The sequence below is a fragment of the Neovison vison genome, chromosome 4, assembly GCF_020171115.1.
Source record: "Neovison vison isolate M4711 chromosome 4, ASM_NN_V1, whole genome shotgun sequence".
NCBI lineage: Eukaryota > Metazoa > Chordata > Mammalia > Carnivora > Mustelidae > Neogale > Neogale vison.
The window spans coordinates 210,028,717-210,045,409 of NC_058094.1; the positions used below are offsets into that span (position 1 = coordinate 210,028,717).

The 16,693-nt window shown below is 47.3% G+C and overlaps 1 long non-coding RNA gene across 1 annotated transcript in view; it reads right to left on the reverse strand.

Annotated features, from left to right (window-relative positions):
• The window catches only part of LOC122905077, a 76,451-nt gene extending 60,587 nt beyond the window's left edge, over positions 1–15,864 (reverse strand). The window contains exon 1 of the long non-coding RNA XR_006384312.1: positions 15,192–15,864. This is a non-coding gene — a long non-coding RNA (uncharacterized LOC122905077). The remainder of the gene's footprint in view (positions 1–15,191) is intronic.
• Positions 15,865–16,693: the final 829 nt, after the last annotated feature.

The window sequence follows — 16,693 nt, forward strand, 5'->3', positions numbered from 1 at the left end:
ACCAAATGGCTTTGCCTCCCCCCACCCCCGGGGTCCCTCCTGCTTAGGGATCAATCCTACCCAACCTCAGGACCGACTGAGGACCACGCAGGCTGTGCACGGTATGTGAACGGCATTCCCACAGATACCACGACTCCCAATTTCAAAGGCTGCCACTTGATATTACAAAAATCGGCAAGTTATTTATTGAGAGACCCAGCATGTATGTGCAGCGTTGGACCTTCCTACACAGACTCACTGAGTGCTACACATCAAAGGCTTCAGTTAACAGATTTCAATGAACCAGCTGCCATGAGAAGCCCCCACCTGAGGTCTGGGGACATTTCCAGGTAAGGGGATAAAGGAAAGAGGTGTGCATGGGATAGGCAGGCAGTATTCCAGCCCCTACCGTCCACCCTATTTCAAGGCATATGTTGGATTTGAGGGGGTGAAGACATTCTCTGCATGATGATGAGGATCCTGAACCTCGTTCCAACAAGTACCATCCTGCCTCCTCCTCATGCTGAGGGGTCACGATGGACAGGCAGCTGCCCGGCACGCCTGTTACGTCATGCCCCTGGCCAATCACTTGGTCTCTAAAATCATTCAGAATCTTCTGTCTCTGAATCTCAATTGCCTTACCTGCCGGACTTGTTATGGAGATTAAATGAGAATGTGTAGAACATACATATGCAGTGGGTTTTTCTACTTTGTTCCCCGAATGGGGCTAGAGGGCAAAACCAGGAACACAGGCCAACGTCACCACATGGCAGATGTCCACTCAATACAAGAATGAACCTAACTGCTCTAATGATTAGAGCAATCCTAAGACAAAGGAGCAGTTATGTACCAAAGTTCAAGCAGAGGCTGTAAGGCCTGCTCAGTCAAAATTATCCTGGGGAGCCTGGGTGGCTCCGTTGGTTACGCATCAGCGTTTGGTTCAGGTCATGATCTAGAGGTCCTGGGATCGAGCTCTGCGCTGGGCTCCCTGCTCAGTGGGGGTCTGCTTCTCCCTCTCTGTCTGCCCCCTCCTTCCCTCCTCCCCAATGCGCACACTCTCTCCCCCAAAAAACTAAAAATCTCTAAGGGAAAAAAAAAAATCAAAATGATCCTTATTAACCTTCTCCCTTCTGAAGGAAGAATCACTGTAGTTCGACTAGGAAAAAACACTGCGGCTTTATTCTTTTTCTCTGAATTTTAAGACTGTAGACAGTATTTCATGAAAACATACGATGAATACAAAAAACCGATGCCACAAGAATTGATGACAGATGAAATCATGACACTCAGACCAAAAAAGAACCTCTCCTAAGAGAAAACTCCAGTTGCAAGAGCCTACTGATTTCACCACGGAAAAAAAGAAAATTCTAAATTAAAGCGAAATTATAATTTGGACCCTAATGACGTCAACGCTCTTGACCTTGCAAAAACCAATTTCAGAAATCCTTCTTTCCAAACCCTTCACTTCATGAAAACCAGACGAGGGGCATCTCTGGCAGGTAATGAGCACTGCCTGATGGGCTCATGGCAGCTGCCAGTCTACAAAGTGTGGTGACAGCTACAATACGGTGTGTTCTGTTGTTAACCTGGTCACTGCATGGGAGCGCCCCACCCTCGAGCACTGCCCGAAGTAACACAATTTCTGCATTCTCCTCCACAGAGAGCTTAAGTCATTCTTAGCCACAAAAATTAAAAAAAAATTTTTTTTTGGATTTTGGGGTTTCCCCTGTGGCCCTTTTTATGTAGCAGCATCTACGCCTCCCTGGGCACTCCCCTCTTCTCTCATTTTGTACCAATCCCAAACGCTGGCAGGAAATCAAACATCAGTTCTTTTGCTCTTATCTATCCCAAGCGGGAGGAAGCACTAAAAACGAACTACTGAAAGTCAGGAACTAACTCAAGTGATTTCCACTAGGAACCGAGGAACGGCATATGCGGAGACCCTGGCCCCTCACTTACTAGCTGTGTGGACTCTGGCAAACGACTTCGCTTTTCTGGGTCTTAGTTTCCTCAACCAGCACGTGAAGGGGCACAATTTAGATGACCTAAACGGCCATTCAAGCAGGAAGTGTTGCTGCTCTCAACTATACACAGAGACGCATTACAATCTGGAGAATAAGGCCCGGCAAATAAGGACAAACAGGATGCAGGGGCGCCTGGGTGGCTCAGTAGGTTGGGCCTCTGTCTTCGGCTCGGGTCATGATCTCAGGGTCCTGGGATCGAGCTCCGCATCGGGCTCTCAGCTCAGCGGGGAGCCTGCTTCCCCCTCTTTCCCTGCCTGCTGCTCTGCCTACTTGTGATCTCTCTTTCTCTATCAAATAAATAAACAAATAATCTTTGAAAAAAAAAAAAAAAAAGAACAACAAACATGATGCGGAAAAAGTCCCATGTTGTTAGATGCAAATCTTACATCTTCTCAGGAATCCAACCTATTCACATGGCAACTTCCAATGCCGTTATTAACAGCTTATTGAAAGAATCATGAAGGAGTTTCCGTAAGAGGTCAAATTTTTAAAAAATACAATTTTTATTTTCAAGTATGTTTCAGAAACTGGGTTAAATGAGGTGCAATAGATTTCTTACTTTAGGCTTTTTTTTTTTTTTTAAGGATTTTGTTTATTTATTTGAGAGAGCACATGCACGCACACAAGAGCTGGGAGAAGGAGAAGCAGGCTCCCCGCTGAGCAGGGAGCTGGACATGGGCTCAATGCCAGGACCCCGACATCATGACCTGAGCCGAAGGCAGACACTTAACCCAATGAGCCACCCAGGTGCCCCTCACCTTAGACTTTTAAAATGGTAAATGTGCAGTGTGTATTTCCGAGACAGGTATTAGAACACAGCATTTCCCCAAACCTGTTTGCCATAGAATTCTTTTTTATACAGCAAACCCTGCAGATCCAGTGTTCTCAGGAACACACTCAAGAGACTGCTGTTCCAACCAATTAAGTGTCCACTGTGAGATTATAAAAATGAATGGACTTGAAGCATCGCCCAGGGCACCACCAGGAGCCCTGGCAGCAGGTCAAGAGCCCCTGCTCGATTACGGGTCTGCTGCCAACTAGTTGTTTGCACTGGCCCCAGTTCACCAGCCTCCCCAGACCTGCTGCATCCCACCTGTGCTCCAGGCATCAGCTGCCAGTCTGCCCACTCCGCCCCAGCCCCAAGCAGCATGGCACACGGCCACCTCATGTCTCTGTTCTCCTGTCTACATGTTGTAGAAATGCTGGCTGCCAAGGCTGCCCCATGTGACAATCGAAATAACACATACCCTTCACCCCACTGTCATCCTAATTTCTACATCATCATACAACAGACATGGGAAGGGAGGGATGTTCTGGAGTTGTGGCACAGTAAGGAGAATTCTGAAAGAATCTAGATTTTCTTGAAATATCCTCCGTGTACATATAACTAAAGAAAATGAACCACGCGGTCTCTCTTCGAACTATCTTCTTTTCACAGAAACGTCCTAATTAGAAGATGACAATTAAGCAAACACTGGAAACTAGAGGAACAACACAGCTTTCTTTGAAATTTGGAAAAAAAAAAAAAGTTTTCCTGATAAGTATTATTGACTGAAAAACAGTTAACACGTTTGCCACTTTCAAAAAGCCACAAATGAATTTCTCTGAAAAGCCCAACGTCTTTTTTTTTTAAAAATCCACAAAACTGGGGCTCTGCCAAAGCATGAATGTTACAAAAACCATGTGCCACATGGCCTTTATGTTTAACATTAATTACTAAAGCAAGAATTAAGCTCCAGGTGATTTGAAGTCAGAAAGATCTGACATGGATTCAAATGCTGGCTCTGGTATTTGGGAAAGCTCCTTCATTTTTTATTCAACCTCCTAACCCATTAAATAGGAACCTGAAGACCTAGTTCACAGGAGGGTGAAGAGTTTAAATAGAATAGAATTTGCCTAGCGCACTAGGGACCTACAATTGCTAGATTTAGGTTTGGCTGGGAGTGTCTGCAAGCCCAAAGTGTCTGTGGTTTAAACAAGAGAAGTTTCTTTCTTCCTCAGGTAAGAGTCCAGAAGTTGAGTACGGCACTCTACCCATACTGTTACTCTACCATGAGTTGAGGTCAACGTCATGGTTCACCATGGTGGCAGCCACATTCCAGGCAGCAGAACAGGAAAGGCATAAATAGAGAGAGGGCAGGGGGGACACATATTGTCCCTTGAGGAAGGTTCTAGAAACAGCCATGTAATGATATACCTCCCATTAACCAGAATTTAGTCACAGGGCCACAAAGCTACCAGCTATGAAGTCGGGCTGCAATGACTCTACAAGATGGCTATTATGGACACTGAGAGGACAACCCACAGGTTCCGCCACAAGACCCAACAGCAGAACGATGGCTCACTTCTGGTCTCAAATGGACCTTGTTGCTCCACAGGAGTGACACTCAGCCCGTACACACAGGTACAGCCACACCAGTAAGTGAGGCTGTCATTTATGTTCAGTGTGTGAATTCCTACACTGGGCTGGTTGTTAAATATTATGAAAATTAGCCTTGCCTTTGGGAAGTCCTTGCCTTAAACTTCCACAACAAACAAGATCTCCTTTGTAATGCATGTGGTTTAGGGCATCGTTTTTCCCTAACTGATTTTCCCTTACTTTTCTTTGCTGAAAAAGTACAAATCCCACCATTTGCTTTAATAGAAAACGATCGAGTCTGCTGAACTCCAGGGTTCTGTAACACTTCCCTTTGGCTCTCTGGGCACTCCATGCTTGATGTCATGGTTTCCTGGAAGCTGGGATACACAGACATGCTGTGGAAGCAAGCAGTTCTGTCCTGGTCGCCCACACCTCCCCCCTGCTGGACCCTCCCACCCCACGGTCCCTGATAGTGGTTGTAGGCAAAGGGTTGGGGAGGAGATGGGGCAGTGCGGGCTTCCAAGTCCATACTCGGCATACACGGGACTTTTATGTGAGCAGTACACGTCGAGCAAAGCTGTGGTATATCACTGTTCAAATTAAACTCAAGTTAACACCAATATTCATCTTCTTGAAAAACTGGTGCTAAAGCAGGGTGTCCCAGAACGAAAATAATTTCCTTTCAACCTCTTCTTTCTGGGATAACGATTTCCAAGAGTTTAAATCAGCATTTCCTAAGCTGTGTTCCACAGCTAAGAATGGTAGCATGAAAAAAAAAAAACAAAAAAACTCAGTACTGGGAGTGTATTTTTTCTGCTAAAATGTATTAACGCTGAGGTACCAAGACAGTTGTATATAGTTTTAATTACTGCAAAATATCCAGCCTGTAAGAAACAGTCTGCCAAGCCTGGGACCTGGCAGGCCACGAGGCCTCACGAGGTTTCATCTGATGGTCACATGAAACGTCAGAGCAGCCCTCTGCTCCTGCTGAATGAGAGAATTCTTTCTGTTCTAAGTGACCCTTACCCCCTAAGCCATCTTTTCTGCATCTCGCACGTTTTTAATGATGTGTGTTATTTTGTCCTTCACTGTTTTATTTATTTGTTTTTTACTAAGGAACATAGCACATAGTTACAAGGTACATAAAGAAAAGGGTAGAGTGATGAAGTCATTCTCTTACACCTCCCCTCTTCTACAATCTCCAGTCCCAGAGGGAATGCGTCCTGTGAATCCACCCAGATTACACATTTTCTAACATAAATGCAGCATTTTTCACAAAAGGGTGCCTTTCCAATATCCTTTTCTCACTTTAAAAAGTTTAAACCTGGGGCTCCTGGGTGGCTCAGTGGCTTAAGCCTCTGCCTTTGGCTCAGGTCGTGATCCCAGGGTCCTGGGATCGAGCCCCACATCGGGCTCTCTGCTCGGCAGGGAACCTGCTTCCTCCTCTTTCCCTGCCTGCCTCTCTGACAACTTGTAATCTCTGTCTATCAAATAAATAATTAAAAAAAAAAAAAGTTTAAACCTAATCTATTGTCAGCACTCACTGTAACTAATGAGTCTAAATACTTTCTATTTTTTTTTTTTAAGATTTTATTTATTCATCTGATAGAGAGCGAGCGCACAAGCAGGGCAAGAATAGAGTATTCAGTTCAGAACAGAAAGTGCAGGGGCACCTGGGTGGCTCAGTCAGTTAAGCATCTGCCTTCAACTCAGGTCAAGATCCCAGGGTCCTGGAATTGAGTCCGGCACTGGGCTCCTTGCTCAGTGGGGAGCCTGCTTCTCCCTCTGCTTGTGCTCTCTCCCCCGTTCTCTCTCTCTGACAAATAAACTACATCTTAAAAAAATACTGAACGGTAACATTTAGTGGATATATAGGTGTTATGTAACAGCATATATACATTACCAATGATCAAAGTAACATTCTAACCTTGAAATGCCATTGGTACCAATTTTCTTTCCCAGAATTAACTTACTATGGAACACTAATTCTCAGCAGATAGTCGGAGGACAGACACCTTCAAAGGGGATCGGAATCTTGAGAGGAAAGGGCATGGGGTGAAAGCTCTCCACTCACTCCCATAAATTCTGAGATATCCTCCTTGACAGAGTCCCCATTCCTCAACCGTGGGGAAATCACTGCAGTGAATGAACAGTGTATTCGAAGGAAGCTTCCGGTCTAGGGCTGTCCTACAGTACCTTGTGCAACATGGCAATGGTGCAGATTCACGGTGTGCACCAGCGACACACAGTTAATGAACGTGGACTAGTACAACTGAGGAACTAAATGTAATTTCCATTTAAATAACCACCCATGCCTCATGGCTATCATTTTGGACAGCGCTGGCCTTCTGAACAGTGAAATACTAAACAGGAGAAGGTTACTATACCTGCTACAAAACAGGAATAAGAGGAAATGAGTGTGTGCGCGCCTGTGTGAGTGTTGAGCAGAGTAGACTAAACTCAAGCTACAGCTTCTGAATCGTCTTTCTTCACATACCCAAGGCTGACTGGACGATCTCCAAAAATAATTTATTTAGTTGAAGTTGGGACAAGCATTAAGGATGTGTTGCAATTACCTCTAAAATCTGGAATTAAAATACTTTTAATTTACTAAAACTCTACGTTTGATTATGCGCTCGGTTTTAAATTTTTCCTGGCATGATGTTGCGTGTGGATCACACCAAATTAACAGTTTCTCTGTTAGGTGGAAAAAACAAATTACAGAAGAGTATGTACAATATTATGCCAACTGCACAGATATATGTGTGTGTGTATGCGCATATACCCACATATACACACACATTTGTATATGAATAGAATTCATCTAGAACCATGCTACTTGACAGCCCGTTCTGCGATGATGGAAATGCCATCCGGTCTGTCCAACACGGAAGCAGCTAGTCAGAGAGGGCCACTGAACACCTGAAATAGGGCTGGAACGACAGAGAACTCAACGGTTAATTGTATTCAATTTTATTTCATTTAAATTCGAATAGCCCCAAGTGCCAAATGGCTACTGCTTCAGACAGCACAGGTCTAGCAGAAGAAGCGCTGCTCAAAGGGCCACTTCAAAGGGGTTAAAACTGGTGGGAGAAAATAAACTTTCACTTAAATTTTATATACCGCTGTAGTGTTTGAATTCAGTTACTCAGGTCTATCCACCTGGCATGTAATAGCTCATTCAACCAGTAACTAGGAAGGGAAGGTGTTTTAGCTTGGGCTGCTGTAACAGAACACCACAGGCTGGGTGGCTTACACAGAAATTATTTCCCTCAGTCCCGGAGGCCTTAAGTCCAAGATCAGGTGGCAGGAGGGTGGGGCTCTGGGGAGGGCTCTTCCTGCTTGCCCATGGTGGCCTTCGCGCTGTGTCCGCGCATGGGGGGAGGGGCGGGAGCTCCGGTCACTCTTCCTCTTCTTACAAGGACACCAATCCCACCGTGAGGACCCCGCACTTACGACCCTTAGATGTAAACCTAGGGCACCTGGGTGGCTCAGTGCGTTAAGCCACTGCCTTCGGCCCAGGTCATGATCTCAGGGTCCTGGGATCGAGCCCCACATCAGGCTCTCTGCTCAGCAGGGAGCCTGCTTCCCCCTCTCTCTCTGCCTGCTGCTCTGCCTACCTGTGATCTCTCTCTCTCTTTCTCTGTCAAATAAATAAATAAATAAATCTTTAAAAAAAAAGAAAAAAAAGATGTAAACCTAATCACCCCAAAAGTCCACTCCCTAATACCGTAACACTGGGGGGGGGGTTCGGTCACACCCCACAACTGATGTATCAGCAACGATACCAACTCTACCATCGGAGTCTCCACTCCAACCACCTCTCACAACCCCCACTACTACCAACCCAGTCTCATCCAGAGCACACCACGCTTCCACTCTTCGTCCCCACCCCCAGGCCCACAGCGTCCCAAGTGACCTTTTAAAATGAAAAGTCCTAGCACATCTGTCCCTGCTCAGCAAGGCTCCCCAAGCCACTGGGAATCAAATCCGAGTTGCCCACCACTAGGGCCTTACACGGACCGGCCCCTGGACCTCTCCCAACTTCATTTCCAAATGCTCTCGCCTTTGCTGCCCGATCTGCCCCAGCAAAAACACTGCAGCCCATAGGGCTGTTCCTCTGGTGCGTCTCATCTTAGGTCTTGGAACCCGCAATCCCCAGGGCCTGGAAAGCTCTTCTTACTTCACTTAGTGCTAGAAGACTGAATGCTTGTGTTCCCCCATGACTTCTCCAATGAACTCCTAACTGCCCGTGGGGCTATTTGCAGATGGCCTAAGCCATGCGGGTGGAGGACCAGGGCCCTTCTAAGAGGGAGAAACGACCCCTCTCTCCCCCTGCCGCAAGAAGGCAGTTGTCTGAAGCCGGGAAGAGTGGGCTCACCGGAACCCGGCCCTGCCGGCACCCCGTTCTCAGACGTCCGGGCTCCAGAACTGTGAGAAATGAATGTCCGTTGTGAGGCCACCCAGTTTATGGTTATCTTGTTACAGCAGCCCAAACTAAGACACTCCGGTCTCCGGGTACATGTCACCTCCTCAGAAAGCTGAGGACTTCGCTCAATGGAACAGCAGCGCGTCCTGCCACCCCCACGTCTCCTCGTCCCTGTACTCGGCTTTACTTTTCTTCACAGCATGTATCAGCATCGGGCACTTATCATGTTCCTGGTTTCCTGGGTGCCTCCCACACCAGAACGAAAGCTTGGAGAGGGCAGGGAGCGCGTGCCCTCACCAAGATGGCGACCGAGGCCACTGGGAATCAAATCCAAGTTGCCCACCACTAGTGCCTTTCTTGTTCCTGACTTCACACCCTTCACCACCACAACAAACATCTGTTGGAGAACAAGGCACCACTGAGAGAATCCTAGAACACAGGGGTGAGGCCAAAGCATCCCCTGCACCTTGGGGACCAAGAAAGACCACATGAGAAGGGTAAGGGTAAGAGAAGCAGCTACCTGTTGACCACGCTGCCCCACCCCCAGGCTAGTGCCACACACGGAGAGGTCTCCAGTGGGAAAGGAGAACTCAGGAGGGACAAAGAGCAACCAGCATTGTGGGTCACTCTGTAGGAGCCCCCCCACTCTAATCCCCTACCACGGGGATTGCAGGGGAATGTGAGGGCTCCATCACCGGGGCTGAAACTCTGAGGGAGGGTGGGGGAGGGGCTTACAACAACCAGCACAAGGCTCTTGGCAGATGAAGACCCTCCCGGCAGCGCCCTCAGAGTCATCCCAACCAGTGGGCCTTGCTCATCTACAGAACCAGGCTGGGGGCGCACCCTGACCAGGGAACCTGGCAGGGTGCAGATCTGCCAGATTTGGGTCCCCAAATGAGGAGTTTTTCCAGTGCCTGGTTGGCAGTAACACTCAGCAAACATTTATTGGATACATTAACTAAGCAGTTCTCACAGAACCAGCTCCTAGAATAATCTGTGAATTGGCAGCTTGGAGGGAAGTGATAAGGGCTCACAGTGGGGGAGAGGGTAGGAACCCCTAGGGTCAGAACAGAGGAAACAGAAGCCCCTCCCACCCCCCCACCCGAAGCCCCGCCCCCATCAGGACTCCAGGCCCAGACCAGGACCCGAGCAGGTCTGGCTCCTCGAGGCGATGCCAGGGGCTAGTTTGCTGCTAACCGGAAGGGACAGAAGTGGACCATTAACGTTAACACCGTTCTCTTCAGTGATCCAGAAAGCAGTTCCTTTATACCCCCTGTGACAAATAACCCCATTTTTTTTCTCTTCCAGCTGTAAGCCACTTAACATTTAAACCTATAGTGAAGTAGAAATTCGAATCTGGCTCTTAAGAGGGTAACAGATGGGCAAATAAGATGTTTTTATATAGAACATGTTACACACAAGAAGCCTAGTGATAACAAATGCATTATTAATTGAGTAACGGCGGTATCATTTCCAGGCAATTCCACAGAAACAGCCCAAGAATAAAAACACACCAACCAAGGACTTCTAGCCAGTTATAGTTCTCCCGCTCCTCACTAATATTCAGGTCAAGAGTCTATTTCGAGATTCTACTGTTCACGGTCAGCCCTCGGAGACTGGGAGGCAGGACACGGGATTCACAGTGGCAAAAACCATGAGCTGGGCAGCTCAAATGGGGGACTGTATTTCCCACGGGGTGACCTGCTGTTTAGGTGACCCTGACCAAATGACTACATTCCTCAGAGCCTCCGTGTTCTGCTCTGTAAAACAAGGACCAAAAAAACCAGCAACCTCACAGGAATTTTTTTAGGATGATATGAAGGGATGTAAATAAAATACTCAGCCCAACAGTCTTTACTAAAATATACGGGAACACTGCATATCGATGCTTCTCTCTTACGGTCACCAGAAGGGCAGCACTGTCATTCTCTTAATGTTTGCATCCTCCCCCAGGTGCCCAGCTCTGGAACTGGACAGTTAATAAATCAATGAATTGTGTCTACTACAGGTTTGTATTTTTTTAATGTTTTATTTATTGATTTACAGAGAGAGGGAGAGAGTACAAGTAGGGGGAGCAGCAGGCAGAGGGAGAGGGAGAAGCAGGCTTCCCGCTGAACAGAGACTTGATCCCAGGACCCTGAGATCATGACCTGCGCCAAAGACAGATGCTTAACCGACTGAGCCACCCAGGCACTTCCAAATGTTTGTATTTTTATGTGAAAGCCAACAAAGAGCTGACACAAAGAAAGAGAAGCCTGGGGGGAGGCTGTTGGATGACAGGAGTAAGGAGCTGCACAGCAGCAGGCGGGAGAGGCAGCGATTACAAGAACCAACAGGGACGTGGGCAGCAACCCTCCAGAACAGGTCAGAGAATCGGCACAAGGAAGTGTAGGAAAGAAGATCTAAGGTCTCCTTGGCAGAAGTGGGGGGCAAAACACCCACCTCACTGCACCCCAATAACTTGCAAAGGCATCGGTGAACCACACCAAAGACAACACATACAGAGCACTGTGATAATGATCAAACTGATCTGTCTAGGAGATTCCTGCCCATCGCTAATCTGAAAGATGCCCATTGCCCTTTCCCCCGTATGTATGCAGAATAAAGCCCAGGGGACTATTTCTGCAGGGTGCAGAGCCCCTGAGCAGGCGAGAGAGACGGTTCTCGTCTAGGGCTCAACGCAGCAGCGAGCTAGATCACAGAGTGAAGTCCTCTGGCCATGCGAGCACCCACACGCGCACCAGGAACATGCAAGGGGCCTGCCACCCGACAGTAAATCCCGGTTCTCTCCAGCAGAAGGCAAAAGACAGTAGTGCGAAAATGTGTGACTGTACTTGAAAGAGGAAACAGACATCTTGTACTTGCCTTCTGACAGAAGTCAGTCTGACAAGAGATGAAACAACAAAGATGACTACGATGGTATGAAAAGGAGAAGAAAAACCAGGTTGCCGTCAGCTCATGGACGCCAAGGGACAGGAGGCAGCTCAGTGGCGGGGAGGACAGAGAGCCCTGTGGCAGGAGGGCGTCCTCTGACCAGAGGAAGCAGGGAGGAGGAGCAGTCCTAAGGATTAGGGAGAGTCCGCATGAAGAATCAGCAAAGCAGACAGCTAGCCAAAAGAGCAAGAACTGTGCACTGGGCTGAGCAAATCACCTGAACTGATGTGACCGGGCACCAACCTGCCCAGTTGCCGGACTTTCTCCAGCATGGCTCAGAGGTAGGTGCAAGCCAGAGGACAAAACGATCAGGATGTGTAGAGCTTGGGCAAGAGACTGATTTTGCACCGGGACTATGGATTCTAAGATGAATCAGGATGAAAATAAAGATGGAAAGGTATGGAGCAAAGGAGGCAGCCAATGAGAGGTCTCAGAGGGATGGAAAGAGAAGTGGGGTACCCGATGGCTGGGCCAGGCAGGGTGTGGTCAAACAGGAGACTTCTGACCAACTAATCTGAGCCATGAGTAGCCGTGGCCTCGAGAGAGGGGGGAGATGGAGGAAGTTGGGGAGAAGACCCCTGGTGATGAGAAGCCCCCACACCCACACAGCTGGGGAAGTAAGTGGGCCACCCAGTGTAGCTGAGACAGGGTGGGGGGACAGTAAGGCGGTCACGAGTGAGGGCGGGAGTAACAAGAGAGAGTCAGCAGGTCACGGTTACGGGGACAACAGAAGGTTACCCATGTGGCTTGATGCTTGGAAAAAGCAGGGGTTGTTACCAGAAGGGGGAAAAGCAAAAATCTAGTACCACCACGCCACCTCCCGAGTAGTCTTGTCTCTCCACAACGATAACATTAATCTACCTAATTGAGCAGTTCCTGCCAATTTTTATTCTGAAGGAAACCCATCTTTCCCCAGCCTTTATTCAAGATAAATACCAACAGACTATCATTTCTCCAGGTGAGCAGAGCTTTCCTAAGGGGAAATCTTCAGTGATTGGGAAATTCATCTCAGAATGCAAAAGGGGGTCACACATTCACCCCCATGCTGACAAAGTATAAATAAATTAATGGTTTTATTAGATTTTTTTTTAAAGGCCAAGTTTTTGTTTTGTTTTGTTTTTAAAGGTCAAGTTTTTGTCCTATCTTCCGCTAACTGGAAGCAAAGGTTTACCTCAACACTGGAAATCTACGTCCTTGTCATCTATGCTGAAGATTGTGGAGACTGAGTGTTATTCTTTACTATCTTTCTGTCACCAATACTCTTGTCACCGACTGGTTCAACCGATGAGCCCATTTATGAGGTAGTACTTCAGGTCACTAGAGAAGGATTTCGGGGCTCTCCCACTGCTCTGATTAGATCTGCTCGGGGACTGTCTTGCTTCGGGAAAATTTCACGGATTCCCATGCATCTAGTCCCTGTTCTCCCAAAGAGATGCTACGCCGTTCTGCCAGGCCTCCCCGGGCAGGTCTGTTATTGCACTTGACACACCCGACAGTTAAGGAAGACAAGCCTTATGATGGAGGACAAGAACCTAACCTCAGAACGTATGCACGTGTGAGAGAGTAAGAACTTCACGGCGCTTTTGTATCCCTTCATGAGTTGAAGTTCATGCCTAGAAAGTGCCTGGCATATGGTAAGAGCCACAGAAGTGTTTGCTATTCTTATGAGGATATGTGCTTGCATGTCTCCCTTTGTGGACTTACTAGCACCTTTTTTTTTTTTTTTTTAAACTAGCATCTTTAAAATAGAGACTAAGTCTTAATCACTATCCCCAGAGCCTAGTACAGTGACTGGCTACTTAGAGACATTCAGGGAATGAATGCATCAATCCACAAACAGGCCAATTTTTATCTCACAAGAAATGTGGAGACGTAGATATTTAAAAATAAACAAAGGATTACCTCATTTGTAACTGCCTCGTTTAAAAATAAATTTAGGCAGTTCATAAACTACGGTCTGACCTTTCAAATAAGTAATTAAATGAAATAAGTTAAAATTAAAATCACTGGAAAGTCAGTGAACTTAAGAATTAAGTACACCTACATACATTTTTTACTCCAAGGATTAGAAAATTTTCACTTTTGTTGTAGGAGGGTGGAAAAAAAAAAAAAAAAAAAGCCTAAGACCTCGGCTCCCCACCAGGATTTGCTATCCTGGTTTCTTCCACAGGTCTAGGAACTAGGAAGAGAGACCGTAAGAACAAAGTTCACCTACTTCCTGTCACATGTCTGCAAGAGGAGAGTCTCAGAGCTTCTGGTGATCGAAGGGAACCAACGGAGGCATCCAAAAGAAAATTCAAATTACTGAGACTAAAATCTCAAAATGTTCATAAAGCCCACAGGTGCTCAGAGCGGACAGTCTCCAGCAGAAGAGAGCCATTCTGTAGACTTTATCTCATTTCCAACACTTAACACCTGATCTAGGATCACAGCATAGCCATACTTAAAATAAACACTGCTAATATGTTAATATTCTGGTCCACCTCGGAGGATCTCTAACACTACAGAAAACGAGTCTGTCACCTAACGAGCAGGACTTTCCTCTTCCACGGGTGCGTGAGAAACACCACCATATGCATGAAAATGGAGTTCTATCAAAGTCCCTGGGAAATACAGTCTGGGAGTGCCTGTGTTTCCCAGTGGAAGAGAAATGTTTATCTTAGCCTTACAGTCATCGAGGAAGAAACCTGTGCAGCAAGGAGGAGAACGAGGAGTGAGAGGGACATCTTCCCAAGTCGAGGCTGTGTCTCCTTGATGGAACAGCCCCCCGGTTTCTGTTCAGGGATGGCCCTTCCGCTCCTGCCCTCATGCCGAGGGCACGAGCCCCATCAAAGGCAGACGGACATGATGAATACAAGTTCAAGCACGTGTACTCAAAGCAGCAGCAAATGATGAATAAACTCCTCTTTCCCTGCCGAAGTTCTCCTGATGGCTACAAACTCAGATACAGGCACGTCCAAGGAACGCCTGCTTTTCCAGTAACTTCCCAGTTAACTGAAATCACTCTGACCAGTGACTTCTCTCGTGCTTTTCCGAGAAAGCCAGCATTTACACCTACACACATTCCCATCAGAAAAAGAGTGTTTAGAAGGTAAGGATAAAACACAACACAACACACAACACACACACACGTCTTAATAATAGTGCATTTTTCCGTAATTGTTAAGCTTTTTTCACTTCTTTTTAATAAACGAAACAAAAACCGAGGTCTCAATCCAACAGGGAGTATATCTGAGGATTAAAATTTCCAAGTACAGGGCGCCTGGGTGGCTCAGTGGGTTAAGCTGCTGCTTTTGGCTCAAGTCATGATCTCAGGGTCCTGGGATCGAGTCCCGCATAGGGCTCTCTGCTCAGCAGGGAGCCTGCTTCCCTCTCTCTCTCTCTGCCTGCCTCTCTGTCTACTGTGAACTCTCTCTGTCAAATAAATAAATAAAATCTTAAAAAAAAAAAATTTCCAAGTACGTACCCTCCTAGTTCCGCATCCTTCCATGACTGCATAAACAGGGAACCTGGGAACCTTCCTCGAAGAGGTGCAGATGAACTCCTTTCCGTGCTCGCAGGCATGACTCACTCACTACCTTTGCGCCCACAAAGTCAGTCCTCCTGAGTTCTCACAGGCAGATATTTTTGCAATCTGGAGAACATTTAAAAAAAAAAAAAGGAGAACAATTACATATTGTGAATGTGGATTTCTAATAGCTAAAAAAAAAAGTCCCCGTTCCCATGAAGTTCAGAAGATGATCGTAGATTCTCCAATATGCCCACTCCATCTCCGCCACCTAAGCATAGAGTGTTATTTTCATGGCAGTATGTTGACATGACAATGATCAATGTCACAACAAAGGACGCTGGAACAATAAGGCCACGGACACAACAAAGGGGAGTACAGTTGGAGGGGCATGCTAGCCTGGCCCCCCAAAACACTGCACACCTACCCCCAAGGTCAGGTTCCCTGATGTTTCTTGCCATCTGTCTACACTGCTGCCCACAAAGACACCACAACCTTGTGAACCAGCGACAACAAAACACATCATCGACCCCCAACCCTGCCACCTCATCCCCCCCAACCTGCGCCAGTGGAGCAGCCGCCCAGGGGAAGGGCACCTCTGAAGGCTCTATTTTAACCCCCTCAGATGCACTGAAGGAGGTTCTGCCTGCAGACTCCGGGGAAGGGCAGCAACTTCCATAATCACAGCAAACCCGGGTGGGAATACCGCTAACAGCCTCGAGGCCAAGGCCAGGTGACAGCAAGGTTCTGAGGCTGCTTCTGGGGCCTCAGGACAGAGATGGGACCCGGACCAGTGAAGGAGAGGGGCAAGGTGATGGAGCCCAGGGCTGGACGCTGAGTACTTCCATCAGAAGGGCCTTGGTCTCCCTCCTCTGAGCTCTTACCCCAGCCTGGGTGCTGCTTCCAACATCTCAGAATTGTCTTAATATTACCGTATTTTCTTTCATTGTTGTGAGAACAATCACCACTTAAAACTGAGTAAGTTAAAACCAACCCTGCTGGAGGAAAAGCCAACTACCAACTTCCATCTCTACTGCCTGGCTCGTGGCTCTCAGAGCTGCACCGGGCCCCAAGGTGGGACAAGGGGCAAGCGAAGAGACACACTTCAAGTCAAGGCCCTCGGCAGTGTTTCCTTGGAAAACAAAAATAGTCGGCTCACTTCCATCCAGCTGCGGCCGACTCACCCCACGTGGATGTCTGGGGGGGTTCAGCTAAGCTCAGTGGCAAGGGCCCTCGGGATAACAATCCAAACTGAAAACTGGACTGCCCACCACCGTGACCTTGGACTTCTTCAAGAAAAAGGCCCTAAACCTGGTTGCTTACTCTTCACTGACAACACCCTAGTGGGAGGAAATCAATAGCATTCCAGAAGAAGTATTTTTTTCTGATGCAATTTTTTAGTGAACTTTAAAGAAGATTAAGCCTTGCTCTGGGGAACTCATTACCATTCACCCAGATGA